General features: G+C 43.6%; 1 protein-coding gene across 2 annotated transcripts in view; it reads left to right on the top strand.

The window, feature by feature from the left end:
* Nucleotides 1–1,396: 1,396 nt before the first annotated feature.
* Nucleotides 1,397–14,358, top strand: part of LOC118371599 (voltage-dependent anion-selective channel protein 2-like) — a 27,406-nt gene continuing 14,444 nt past the window's right edge. Inside the window, exons 1-2 of one of the 2 annotated variants that reach the window (XM_052478979.1) lie at nucleotides 1,492–1,542; nucleotides 12,373–12,483. The gene's annotated coding sequence lies outside the window, so the exon portion shown is untranslated. Of the gene's footprint in view, nucleotides 1,543–12,372; nucleotides 12,484–14,358 lie in introns of both variants that reach the window. The other variant, XM_052478978.1, reaches the window with a different exon arrangement.

Here is a 14,358-nt window from a genome sequence, read left to right as displayed (position 1 = left end):
CAAAACAAAGGAGCTGAATGTGGAATTCAGGAGGAACCAGGTTGGACACATCCCTATGCTCATCAATGGGGACGCTGCTGAAAAGGTCAAACCACCTGGACACCGTGGTGAAGAAGGCAAGGCAGAAACTTCAACCTAAGGAGGCCAAAAAAATGTGCCCTGTCCCCGAGGGCCCTTACAGTGTTCTACAGCAGTAACCAAATCATCATCAAGCTTTGATTAGTGCTAGGGCAAAACCCAAAATGTGCACCCGGGGGGCCCCAGGACCGAGTTTGGGAATCCCTGTTCTACAGGAGCACCATCGAGAGCATTATGTTGGGCTGCATCGCGGCCTGGTACAGCAACTCCACCGCCAATGACCGCAAGGCTCTACAGAGGGTGGTACGCTCAGACGAACGCACCATTGGGTGCTCACTGCCTGACCTTCAGGACAACTACAACACGCGGTGTCGCAGGAAGGCCAAGAAGATCATCATGGACCTCTTTAATCACTCAGACATGTGCAGGATAGAAGTATCATGGCAAAAACTGTCAGACTGGCCAATAGTTTATATCCCAGATCATCAGGATGCTGAATAGCCACTTTGAAGCTACCCACTCCTCCTGTCTCCCTCCTGCTCCCCAGACTTCATACCCACCTACCCGCCTGATTTAAAAAAAAGTTTCTGCCGTCCAGAGATGAGCCTTGGCTCCACACCACCAAATGACAACAGGAACTGTGATTTGCTTTCAGCTCTGGAGCTGGGCTGTCATTGAAAGTTGAAGATTCCAGGTGTCTGTGACGCCCGCTGTTTGGTGCGACGCAGACCCGGTGGAGAGCGTGGTTGAAACTGTCTGTACCACTGAGTTTTGATGCAGAGTCTTTACCAGATAAAGGTAGGATGTGTCAGTTATCCCATGAGAGCATTTGTCCTGAATGGGACAAATTAATTTTTATAGCCACGTGGTGCTATCGTGGTGATCATGTAACCTAATGAAACACATTTTTTCCAGTATTTGGGAGCACAGACTGTAGGCCTTTATATTAGGCATTTTGACTGCAGTATTAATGAATTCCCCTCTGTGGTAAGCTTGTTATGGCAATTTGCGTTGCACAACCTCATCACACAGAGGCTATATCCATATCAGTAAATGAGACAAAACAAAATATTGATTAAGTCTTGCCTATAACCTGCCCTGAGCGAAATAGCCAAGGGATCCCAAATGGGCAAGACTATCTATAGCCTATTCTTATTGCCAGATATGTTTTCCCTATCAGCCACTGCATGTATTTCTTCAAATATTTTGTACAATTTCTTTGAGAGGCTATATTTAGAGGCCTGTGAGCTAGGGTCTCTTTTGAAAGGTTTGGAAAACGGTTAGCTTGTTTTGTAGGCTACCTCTCTTTGCTCAATGACAATTACACAACGACCCCGCCCTCCTTGTTGTCTGATTGCGCCTGCTCAGTCCGCCCCTCCGTGCTTTCTCTTTCTCCTTCACTCTGCCCTATATTGCGTGAGACCCACACCGTTCTGAAACTCCGTGCATCGCCCTGCAAACAAGGTAGGGAATTCATAACACCAACGATATTTTAATCTCAGCTAGCGGAGTGATACTGAAATCATTTTTTACTTATTTGATTGTTGTTTAGATGGCTCAAAGTGTGGAAGCGAGAGTACAGTGGGGTAGGCTACAGGATAGTAGGGCTTCAGGACAGGGCAGGCCTGAATGTCTGACAACTGCATAAGTCTCAGCACTTTTAGATATTCAGGCATTACAACATTGGGACAAAGTAGATATCACTAGGCTATGTAGGTTAATTATAGGCTATAAATAAACCGATTATATAGACTATAATACATTTGACGCTAACTAGTGAGCATTGCGCACGGTATTTCACGTTTCGTGCCAATTGCAGTCTCAGAATTTCAGCAGAATATTAAATTGTAAATCAATTAAATTGTAGATTTTGTGAATTGTAATTTTTTCCCCCAGAGTATCTGGTTCTAGCATTGTAGATTTTTACAAACATGAGCAATGCATTGAACTATGAACAATGGAGATCTAGGCTAGCCATCTTTCTATTCCAAAGGGCAATATATATGAGCCCATACATTACACCCTATATAATCTAGTGTCAGTGTTTTTATAAAATGTTTTGTAAATTTGAATTCCCATTATTAACAGCATGGTTTGTGCCTCAGGTACAAAGAGGGTTAGGTTTATCCTCGTGTTGGCACAATGCTCTTTACGCACGCTGGTTCTGATGTAACACGCAGCAATTCAATAATCCATGGCCAGAAGGTCGGCCCACAACAGAAATGAAAGTGAATACGATTTGGAATTTCAAGTCATTGTGAAAAAAAAGGTAATCACAGTAAGTGTGGTTGTACGATTGCACAATAGGTGTTTTCCTATTTATAAACCTCTGACAGCCTCTGTCGCTCTCCGAAGTTCTGAAATCCAATTGCACCTATGGACAGCAAATAATGATCCAAGCCTTGCTTCTTTTTCTGGTAGTGTCTGAAGCAGTAGACATAGTCCTTTTAATAAGCCTGAAGAGAGTAGGCCTATACCCAGTGATAGTATGTCCAATGGTAAAAGAATGCTGTTCATCACAATCTAGGTTCCTTGGCTACCTATAGTGTTGAGCAGATTAATATTTAGCTTCATGTACACAGGCTGAATATCAACCCCTATAGGAAAATGGCTGTCCTGAAATGCCTGGCAGGAATTTACATTTTGGTCATTTAGTAGATGCACTTATCCAGAGCATCTTACAGTTGCATTTTGCTTTAAGTGTCTTGTTCAAAGGCACATCAGATTTTTCAGCTAGTCGGCTCGGGGATTCTAACCAGTGACCTTTCTGCTAGGCTACCTGTTGAGTAGGCCATGTGGTAGCCACAGCTAACCCATGCACCACTGAATATTCAGGCTATAAATTCACTAGGTGTAGCCTAATTTGACTGCCTTCGACCTTATCTCACACGCACACACACACACGAGTAGTTCGCCTAATTTCAGTTTGTGACAAAACAAGCAAGTGTAGAAAATCATTGTACCATCTTAACAGCTGTGAAATTAATTTTCAATAACCAAAAAGTATTTTCAGCTGGTGTACAAAATGGAAAGTAAAAGATTCAAAAATTAAAATCTTCACATAGAACAGATCTACCACTTCATAGACTTGCTTCATATACTTGCTTTTAATTTTTACCTTTATTTAACTAGGCAAGTCAGTTAAGAACAAATTCTTATTTTCAATGACAGCCTAGGAACAGTGGGTTAACTGCCTGTTCAGGGGCAGAACGACAGATTTGTACCTTGTCAGCTCGGGGTTTGAACTTGCAACCTTCCGGTTACTAGTCCAACGCTCTAACCACTAGGCTACCCTGCCGCTCCGTGAGAATTATATATCTATAACTCACATTTCTATGTGAATTTGGTCAGGTCTCCCAAAAAAGTACATACTGCAGGTAGCCCGTAACAGAGGGAGACAACATGGCGATAAGGAATAACAAAAATATATTTATTAACTTCTTGACGCACCCATCCCTTTAGCGGGATCACTTTCATCAACACCCTCTGAATTGCAGAGCGCCAAATTCAAATGAAATTACTACAAATATTTAATTTTCATGAAATCACAAGTGCAATATAGCAAAACACAGCTTAGCTTGTTGTTAATCCACCTGGCGTGTCAGATTTCAATACAGCCTTTCGGCGAAAGCATAACAAGTGTTTATGTAAGAACATTTCTCTCAGTAGACAAAATATTACAAACACTAGCAGCCAAGTAGATTGGTCACGAAAGTCAGAAAAGCAATAAATTAAATCACTTACCTTTGATGATCTTCAGATGTTTGCACTCACGAGACTCCTATTTACACAATAAATGTTCATTTTGTTCCATAAAGATTATTTTATATCCAAAATACCTCCATTTGTTTGGCGCGTTATGTTCAGAAATCCACAGGCTCGAGCGGTCACGACATCGCAGATGAAAATTCCAAATACTATCCGTAATGTCCACAGAAACATATCAAAGGTTTTTTATAATCAATCCGTAGGTTGTTTTTAAAATATATAATCGATAATATATCAACCGGGACTGTTGCTTTTTCAATAGGAGAGGGAGAGACAATGGCTGCCCCACTCTGTTGCGCAAGCAAAACTCAGCGAACACCCAGCTATCCACTGACGCAATGTTATCTTTCTCGCTCATTTTTCAAACTAAAAGCCTGAAACTATATCTAAAGACTGTTGATACCTTGAGGAAGACATAGGAAAATTAATCTGGTTGATATCCCTTTAAATGGAGGCAAGGCTTCCAATGGAACAGAGAGCTTTCAGGAAAAACAGCACTTCCTCGTTTGATTTTCCTCAGGTTTTCGCCTGCAATATCAGTTCTGTTATACTCACAGACAATATTTTTGACAGTTTTGGAAACTTTAGTGTTTTCTATCCTAATCTGACAATTATATGCATATCCTAGTTTCTGGGCCTGAGAAATAGGCAGTTTCAAATGGGTACGTATTTTTAGACAAAAATAAACTAAAATCCTGCCCCCTACACTCAAGAAGTTAACTGAAGTAACTTATATACAATAAACAATGGTGTGTAATCAGTAGTGTAAGTGATTGGTTGCGTGCATAGATGTGATAATGAGGGGCGTTGAAAGGTGCCCAAACAAACAAACAAACAAACAAACAAAACAAAACAGCCACAACCAAAATCCAACAGTGTGTCTGCATGGAGAGAGTCTCCTCAATGAATTTTTATTTATTTATTTTATTTCACCTTTATTTAACCAGGTAGGCTAGTTGAGAACAAGTTCTCATTTGCAACTGCGACCTGGCCAAGATAAAGCATAGCAGTGTGAACAGACAACACAGAGTTACACATGGAGTAAACAATTAGCAAGTCAATAACACAGTAGAAAAAAATGGGCAGTCTATATACAATGTGTGCAAAAGGCATGAGGAGGTAGGCGAATAATACAATTTTGCAGATTAACACTGGAGTGATAAATGATCAGATGGGCATGTACAGGTAGAGATATTGGTGTGCAAAAGAGCAGAAAAGTAAATAAATAAAAACAGTATAAAAACAGTATGGGAATGAGGTAGGTGAAAAAGGGTGAGCTATTTACCTATAGACTATGTACAGCTGCAGCGATCGGTTAGCTGCTCGGATAGCTGATGTTTGAAGTTGGTGAGGGAGATAAAAGTCTCCAACTTCAGCGATTTTTGCAATTCGTTCCAGTCACAGGCAGCAGAGTACTGGAACGAAAGGCGGCCAAATGAGGTGTTGGCTTTAGGGATGATCAGTGAGATACACCTGCTGGAGCGCGTGCTACGGATGGGTGTTGCCATCGTGACCAGTGAACTGAGATAAGGCGGAGCTTTACCTAGCATGGACTTGTAAATGACCTGGAGCCAGTGGGTCTGGCGACGAATATGTAGTGAGGGCCAGCCGACTAGAGCATACAAGTCGCAGTGGTGGGTGGTATAAGGTGCTTTAGTGACAAAACGGATGGCACTGTGATAGACTGCATCCAGTTTGCTGAGTAGAGTGTTGGAAGCCATTTTGTAGATGACATCGCCGAAGTCGAGGATCGGTAGGATAGTCAGTTTTACTAGGGTAAACTTGGCAGCGTGAGTGAAGGAGGCTTTGTTGCGGAATAGAAAGCCGACTCTGGATTTGATTTTTGATTGGAGATGTTTGATGTGAGTCTGGAAGGAGAGTTTGCAGTCTAGCCAGACACCTAGGTACTTATAGATGTCCACATATTCAAGGTTGGAACCATCCAGGGTGGTGATGCTAGTCGGGCATGCGGGTGCAGGCAGCGATCGGTTGAAAAGCATGCATTTGGTTTTACTCGCGTTTAAGAGCAGTTGGAGGCCACGGAAGGAGTGCTGTATGGCATTGAAGCTCGTTTGGAGGTTTGATAGCACAGTGTCCAATGACGGGCCGAAAGTATATAGAATGGTGTCGTCTGCGTAGAGGTGGATCAGGGAATCGCCCGCAGCAAGAGCAACATCATTGATATATACAGAGAAAAGAGTCGGCCCGAGAATTGAACCCTGTGGCACCCCCATAGAGACTGCCAGAGGACCGGACAGCATGCCCTCTGATTTGACACACTGAACTCTGTCTGCAAAGTAATTGGTGAACCAGGCAAGGCAGTCATCCGAAAACCGAGGCTGTTGAGTCTGCCGATAAGAATTTGGTGATTGACAGAGTCGAAAGCCTTGGCGAGGTCGATGAAGACGGCTGCACAGTACTGTCTTTATCGATGGCGGTTATGATATCATTTAGTACCTTGAGTGTGGCTGAGGTGCACCCGTGACCGGCTCGGAAACCAGATTGCACAGCGGAGAAGGTACGGTGGGATTCGAGATGGTCAGTGACCTGTTTGTTGACTTGGCTTTGAAGACCTTAGATAGGCAGGGCAGGATGGATATAGGTCTATAGCAGTTTGGGTCCAGGGTGTCTCCTCCTTTGAAGAGGGGGATGACTGCGGCAGCTTTCCAATCCTTGGGGATCTCAGACGATATGAAAGAGAGGTTGAACAGGCTGGTAATAGGGGTTGCGACAATGGCGGCAGATAGTTTCAGAAATAGCGGGTCCAGATTGTCAAGCCCAGCTGATTTGTACGGGTCCAGGTTTTGCAGCTCTTTCAGAACATCTGCTATCTGGATTTGGGTAAAGGAGAACCTGGAGAGGCTTGGGTGAGGAACTACGGGGGGGCGGAGCTGTTGGCCGAGGTTGGAGTAGCCAGGCGGAAGGCATGGCCAGCCGTTGAGAAGTGCTTATTGAAGTTTTCGATAATCATGGATTTATCGGTGGAGACCGTGTTTCCTAGCCTCAGTGCAGTGGGCAGCTGGGAGGAGGTGCTCTTGTTCTCCATGGACTTCACAGTGTCCCAGAACTTTTTGGAGTTGGAGCTACAGGATGCAAACTTTTGCCTGAAGAAGCTGGCCTTAGCTTTCCTGACTGACTGCGTGTATTGGTTCCTGACTTCCCTGAACAGTTGCATATCACGGGGGCTATTCGATGGGGAAAAGGTGCATTTATCTCAGCACAAACCCGGACCCAGGTGTGTCCTATTTAGCTGACAACCCTCCCAGCTCCGCCCACCGACATCCTAATAAGGAAAAGAAGAGCAAAGAGAAAGAATATGGCAGACAGAGTGGGAGGGTCATCACACTAGTCTGTCTTCATCACCAAAACAATGTCTCTGGGCTGGCATGATAATAACTTTTGCAGCTGACTGATATCCCCAACAGTGGTGCTTCTTTTGTTTGAATAGCATAAAGACGCAGGAATACAATGGTGAATACTGGCTGTCTGGTATCTACATTTTGACATTTGTTTGGGGGACAGGCTAGTGAAGGGGTCAGAGGAGGCGAGTGAGAGAGAGAGAGAGTGGTGGGTGGGTGGGGGGTCAAGAGAGAGGAAAGTAGGGGTCAATGTTGGTGATAGGAGAGAGTGTGTGTCTATGGTGGTGTGGGTTGAGTAGGAGTGACGAGGTGTGTGAGAGGTTAGGGTAGCAGGAGGTAGAGGGTTAAAGCACCCATTTCAAAATGGCATGGTCATATGAGGCATGGTGTCAAGTCCACCTGGGTTATTTATAGAACAGGGGTCAGGAGGAAGGGGGAAGGAGAGGGTGAGGAAGCTGGGAATAAGGGACTGAGTAAGGAGGAATGGAAGTGAGAAGGGGGGGTGTAACTCAAATCAAAATCAAATCAAATTTATTTATATAGCCCTTCGTACATCAGCTGATATCTCAAAGTGCTGTACAGAAACCCAGCCTAAAACCCCAAACAGCAAACAATGCAGGTGTAAAAGCACGGTGGCTAGGAAAAACTCCCTAGAAAGGCCAAAACCTAGGAAGAAACCTAGAGAGGAACCGGGCTATGTGGGGTGGCCAGTCCTCTTCTGGCTGTGCCGGGTAGAGATTATAACAGAACATGACCAAGATGTTCAAATGTTCATAAATGACCAGCATGGTCGAATAATAATAAGGCAGAACAGTTGAAACTGGAGCAGCAGCACAGTCAGGTGGACTGGGGACAGCAAGGAGCCTTCATGTCAGGTAGTCCTGGGGCACGGTCCTAGGGCTCAGGTCAGTTGAAACTGGAGCAGGAGCATGGCCAGGTGGACTGGGGACAGCAAGGAGTCCTCATGTCAGGTAGTCCTGGGACATGGTCCTAGGGCTCAGGTCCTCCGAGAGAGAGAAAGAAAGAGAGAAGGAGAGAATTAGAGAACGCACACTTAGATTCACACAGGACACCGAATAGGACAGGAGAAGTACTCCAGATATAACAAACTGACCCTAGCCCCGACACATAAACTACTGCAGCATAAATACTGGAGGCTGAGACAGGAGGGGTCAGGAGACACTGTGGCCCCATCCGAGGACACCCCGGACAGGGCCAAACAGGAAGGATATAACCCCACCCACTTTGCCAAAGCACATCCCCCACACCACTAGAGGGATATCTTCAACCACCAACTTACCATCCTGAGACAAGGCCGAGTATAGCCCACAAAGATCTCCGCCACGGTACAACCCAAGGGGGGCAACCCAGACAGGCCGACCACAACAGTGAATCAACCCACCCAGGTGACGCACCCCCAGGGACGGCACGAGAGAGCCCCAGCAAGCCAGTGACTCAGCCCCGTAACAGGGTTAGAGGCAGAGAATCCCAGTGGAAAGAGGGGAACCGGCCAGGCAGAGACAGCAAGGGCGGTTCGTTGCTCCAGAGCCTTTCCGTTCACCTTCCCACTCCTGGGCCAGACTACACTCAATCATATGACCCACTGAAGAGATGAGTCTTCAGTAAAGACTTAAAGGTTGAGACCGAGTTTGCGTCTCTGACATGGGTAGGCAGACCGTTCCATAAAAATGGAGCTCTATAGGAGAAAGCCCTGCCTCCAGCTGTTTGCTTAGAAATTCGAGGGACAATTAGGAGGCCTGCGTCTTGTGACCGTAGCGTACGTGTAGGTATGTACGGCAGGACCAAATCAGAGAGGTAGGTAGGAGCAAGCCCATGTAATGCTTTGTAGGTTAGCAGTAAAACCTTGAAATCAGCCCTTGCTTTGACAGGAAGCCAGTGTAGAGAGGCTAGCACTGGAGTAATATGATCAAATTTTTTGGTTCTAGTCAGGATTCTAGCAGCCGTATTTAGCACTAACTGAAGTTTATTTAGTGCTTTATCCGGGTAGCCGGAAAATAGAGCATTGCAGTAGTCTAACCTAGAAGTGACAAAAGCATGGATTAATTTTTCTGCATCATTTTTGGACAGAAAGTTTCTGATTTTTGCAATGTTACGTAGATGGAAAAAGCTGTCCTCGAAATGGTCTTGATATGTTCTTCAAAAGAGAGATCAGGGTCCAGAGTAACGCCGAGGTCCTTCACAGTTTTATTTGAGACGACTGTACAACCATTAAGATTAATTGTCAGATTCAACAGAAGATCTCTTTGTTTCTTGGGACCTAGAACAAGCATCTCTGTTTTGTCTGAGTTTAATAGTAGAAAGTTTGCAGCCATCCACTTCCTTATGTCTGAAACACATGCTTCTAGCGAGGGCAATTTTGGGGCTTCACCATGTTTCATTGAAATGTACAGCTGTGTGTCATCCGCATAGCAGTGAAAGTTTACATTATGTTTTCGAATAACATCCCCAAGAGGTAAAATATATAGTGAAAACAATAGTGGTCCTAAAACAGAACCTTGAGGAACACCGAAATGTACAGTTGATTTGTCAGAGGACAAACCATTCACAGAGACAAACTGATATCTTTCCGACAGATAAGACCTAAACCAGGCCAGAACATGTCCGTGTAGACCAATTTGGGTTTCCAATCTCTCCAAAAGAATGTGGTGATCGATGGTATCAAAAGCAGCACTAAGGTCTAGGAGCACGAGGACAGATGCAGAGCCTCGGTCCGATGCCATTAAAATGTCATTTACCACCTTCACAAGTGCCGTCTCAGTGCTATGATGGGGTCTAAAACCAGACTGAAGCATTTCGTATACATTGTTTGTCTTCAGGAAGGCAGTTAGTTGCTGCGCAACAGCCTTCTCTAAAATCTTTGAGAGGAATGGAAGATTCGATATAGGCCGATAGTTTTTTATATTTTCTGGGTCAAGGTTTGGCTTTTTCAAGAGAGGCTTTATTACTGCCACTTTTAGTGAGTTTGGTACACATCCAGTGGATAGAGAGCCGTTTATTATGTTTAACATAGGAGGGCCAAGCACAGGAAGCAGCTCTTTCAGTAGTTTAGTTGGAATAGGGTCCAGTATACAGCTTGAAGGTTTAGAGGCCATGATTATTTTCATCATTGTGTCAAGAGATATAGTACTAAAACACTTGAGCGTCTCTCTTGATCCTAGGTCCTGGCAGAGTTGTGCAGACTCAGGACAACTGAGGTTTGGAGGAATACGCAGGTTTAAAGAGGAGTCCATAATTTGCTTTCTAATAATCATAATCTTTTCCTCAAAGAAGTTCATGAATTTATCACTGCTAAAGTGAAAGTCATCCTCTCTTGGGGAATGCTGCTTTTTAGTTAGCTTTGCCACAGTATCAAAAAGGAATTTCGGATTGTTCTTATTTTCCTCAATTAAGTTAGAAAAATAGGACGATCGAGCAGCAGTAAGGGCTCTTCGGTACTGCACGGTACCGTCCTTCCAAGCTAGTCGGAAGACTTCCAGTTTGGTGTGGCGCCATTTCCGTTCCAATTTTCTGGAAGCTTGCTTCAGAGCTCGGGTATTTTCTGTGTACCAGGGAGCTAGTTTCTTATGAGACATTTTTTTAGTTTTTAGGGGTGCAACTGCATCTAGGGTATTGCGCAAGGTTAAATTGAGATCCTCAGTTAGGTGGTTAACGGATTTTTGTCCTCTGGCGTCCTTGGGTAGGCAGAGGGAGTCTGGAAGGGCATCAAGGAATCTTTGTGTTGTCTGTGAATTTATAGCACGACTTTTGATGTTCCTTGGTTGGGGTCTGAGCAGATTATTTGTTGCAATTGCAAACGTAATAAAATGGTGGTCCGATAGTCCAGGATTATGAGGAAAAACATTAAGATCCACAACATTTATTCCATGGGACAAAACTAGGTCCAGCGTATGACTGTGACAGTGAGTGGGTCCAGAGACATGTTGGACAAAACCCACTGAGTCGATGATGGCTCCAAAAGCCTTTTGGAGTGGGTCTGTGGACTTTTCCATGTGAATATTAAAGTCACCAAAGATTAGAATATTATCTGCAATGACTACAAGGTCTGATAGGAATTCAGGGAACTCAGTGAGAAACGCTGTATATGGCCCAGGAGGCCTGTAAACAGTAGCTATAAAAAGTGATTGAGTAGGCTGCATAGATTTCATGACTAGAAGCTCAAAAGACGAAAACGTCATTTTTTTTTTTTTGTAAATTGAAATTTGCTATCGTAAATGTTAGCAACACCTCCGCCTTTGCGGGATGCACGGGGATATGGTCACTAGTGTAGCCAGGAGGTGAGGCCTCATTTAACACAGTAAATTCATCAGGCTTAAGCCATGTTTCAGTCAGGCCAATCACATCAAGATTATGATCAGTGATTAGTTCATTGACTATAATTGCCTTTGAAGTAAGGGATCTAACATTAAGTAGCCCTATTTTGAGATGTGAGGTATCATGATCTCTTTCAGTAATGACAGGAATGGAGGTGGTCTTTATCCTAGTGAGATTGCTAAGGCGAACACCGCCATGTTTAGTTTTGCCCAACCTAGGTCGAGGCACAGACACGGTCTCAATGGTGATAGCTGAGCTGACTACACTGACTATGCTAGTGGCAGACTCCACTATGCTGGCAGGCTGGCTAATAGCCTGCTGCCTGGCCTGCACCCTATTTCATTGTGGAGCTAGAGGAGTTAGAGCCCTGTCTATGTTGGCAGATAAGATGAGAGCACCCCTCCAGCTAGGATGGAGTCCGTCACTCCTCAGCAGGTCAGGCTTGGTCCTGTTTGTGGGTGAGTCCCAGAAAGAGGGCCAATTATCTACAAATTCTATCTTTTGGGAGGGGCAGAAAACAGTTTTCAACCAGCGATTGAGTTGTGAGACTCTGCTGTAGAGCTCATCACTCCCCCTAACTGGGAGTGACAAAGACAGATCCCAAACCGTGCTGGGTTTGAGTCCCTGAGCATAGACATCAGCACTGAGACAGACATAGAGGACAGGATTGCTCTCATCTAATCACTCACATTATGGTGTGTGTGTGTGTGTGTGTGTGTGTGTGTGTGTGTGTGTGTGTGTGTGTGTGTGTGTGTGTGTGTGTGTGTGTGTGTGTGTGTGTGTGTGTGTGTGTGTGTGTGTGCGTGTGCGCATGATGCGTACGTGTGTGTGGTAGTGGGTGAGTGAGTCTAAATTCTCAGTGACACCAGGGTAACCATCACCACGGAAACATACCATCCACCTCACCACACCACAAATCACCTGATGTTCTCGGTACCACAGTAAGGTGTGTGTATGTTACCAGATCATCAGATGTTGTCATAGGTGGTATGTGTTAGTCGTCTATACAGCCATGGGCCCTTTGGGTGATAAACATATCAGCAGTTCTCTACGGGCCATAGAGCACTGCTTTATCAGTGCTGAGGACACACCCTGTGGTTCAATATTATAGGGTGTCCACCCACTCTGCCCAGTGCTTTGGTGATGTCATTTCACTTCCTTATGTTATAAAATATATTTTACCAAGACAAATATGATTTTTCATTTCCTGAATCATTCAATGGGGTCTTACTCTAACATATAATTTAAAGCTGCAATATGTAACTTTTTAGGTGACACGGCCAAATACACACAGAAATGTTAGTTATAGATCTGTCATTTTCATTGAAAGCAAGTTTAAGAAGCTGTATATATGTTCTAGGTGTGCTATTTCTACACTTACTTTGCTTAAGTTTTGTTTTTGCATCTTTTACTTTTGGTTTTGTACACCAGCTTCAAACAGCTGAAAATACAATATTTTTGGTTATGCAAAAGATATTTACATTTACATTACATTTAAGTCATTTAGCAGACGCTCTTATCCAGAGCGACTTACAAATTGGTGCATATTTCACAGCGGTTTAGCTGGTACAATGATTCTCTACACTATACTTGCTTGTTTTGTCACAAACTGAAATAACTATTAACATAGGGAACATTTAACATTATATCCAAAAAGTTGGATTTCGTAACCTAATACATTCATTAATAAGCACTGAGCTCTGTTGACTTTCTCGCTGAAACGTTCGAGGATTTTACATTTTGTGGAGGTTGTCTTCCAAGTTGTTTCTGCTCCGTTTTCACAGAAACATTTGTTTTTGTGAGAAGTCTTCCAAAATTATCAGGAACTTCCTATTAATATGAACAGTGTATACTAAAATATGAAAATACAACAAATCAATATCTATCTTACATCTGTATTGTTTTCTGTCCTCCGGATTTGAGAAGAAAGATGAGTTCATTGGTAAGCTGGTCAGGTGCCTTAATTCTTGCACAGCATCCAGTCTAAATACTATTTTCCTGATTTTTGGTCACTTTTTTCTCTGGCCTCCATTGATTGAGTCTCCCTAATCTTTACCACCCTACAAGGGTAAAAACACCAACACATGTGTTACAAATTATGATAGAGACATGAGGTTTGGACCACTGGTTTTCTTAGAGGATTATCTACACAATTAACATATTATTTTACCCATTGGTCAAAATATGTTTTTTTGAATGGACACCCTAAGTATTAGCCTACTGGTTACAGGCCTTGCCCTGGAGACATGCACATGGGGAACTGATCATTTTAAATAATTTATTTATTTATTTCACCTTTATTTAACCAGGTAGGCTAGTTGAGAACAAGTTCTCATTTACAACTGCGACCTGGCCAAGATAAAGCAAAGCAGTGCGACACAAACAACAACACAGAGTTACACATGGAATAAACAAAACATACAGTCAATAACACAATAGGAAAAAAAGTATATATACAGTGTGTGCAAATGAGGTAAGATAAGGTAAGGCAATACATAGGCCATAGTGGTGGAATACTTACAATTTAGCAATTAAACACTGGAGTGATAGAGACTGGAGTGATAGATGTGCAGAAGCTGAATGTGCAAGTAGATATACTGGGGTGCAAAGGAGCAAACAAATAAAAATAAATAACAGTATGAGGATGAGGTCGTTGGATGGGCTATTTACAGATGGGCTATGTACAGGTGCAGTGATCTGTGAGCTGCTCTGACAGCTGGTACTTAAAGTTAGTGAGGGAGATATGAGTCTTCAGCTTCAGTGATCATTGCAATTAGTTCCAGTCATTGGCAGCAGAGAACTGGAAGGAAAGGCGGCCAAA

This window comes from Oncorhynchus keta, chromosome 25 (assembly GCF_023373465.1).
Source record: "Oncorhynchus keta strain PuntledgeMale-10-30-2019 chromosome 25, Oket_V2, whole genome shotgun sequence".
In the NCBI taxonomy this organism is placed as follows: Eukaryota; Metazoa; Chordata; class Actinopteri; order Salmoniformes; family Salmonidae; genus Oncorhynchus; species Oncorhynchus keta.
The sequence above is the reverse complement of the archived record's forward strand: the minus strand, read 5'-3'. Positions and strand labels throughout refer to the sequence as shown.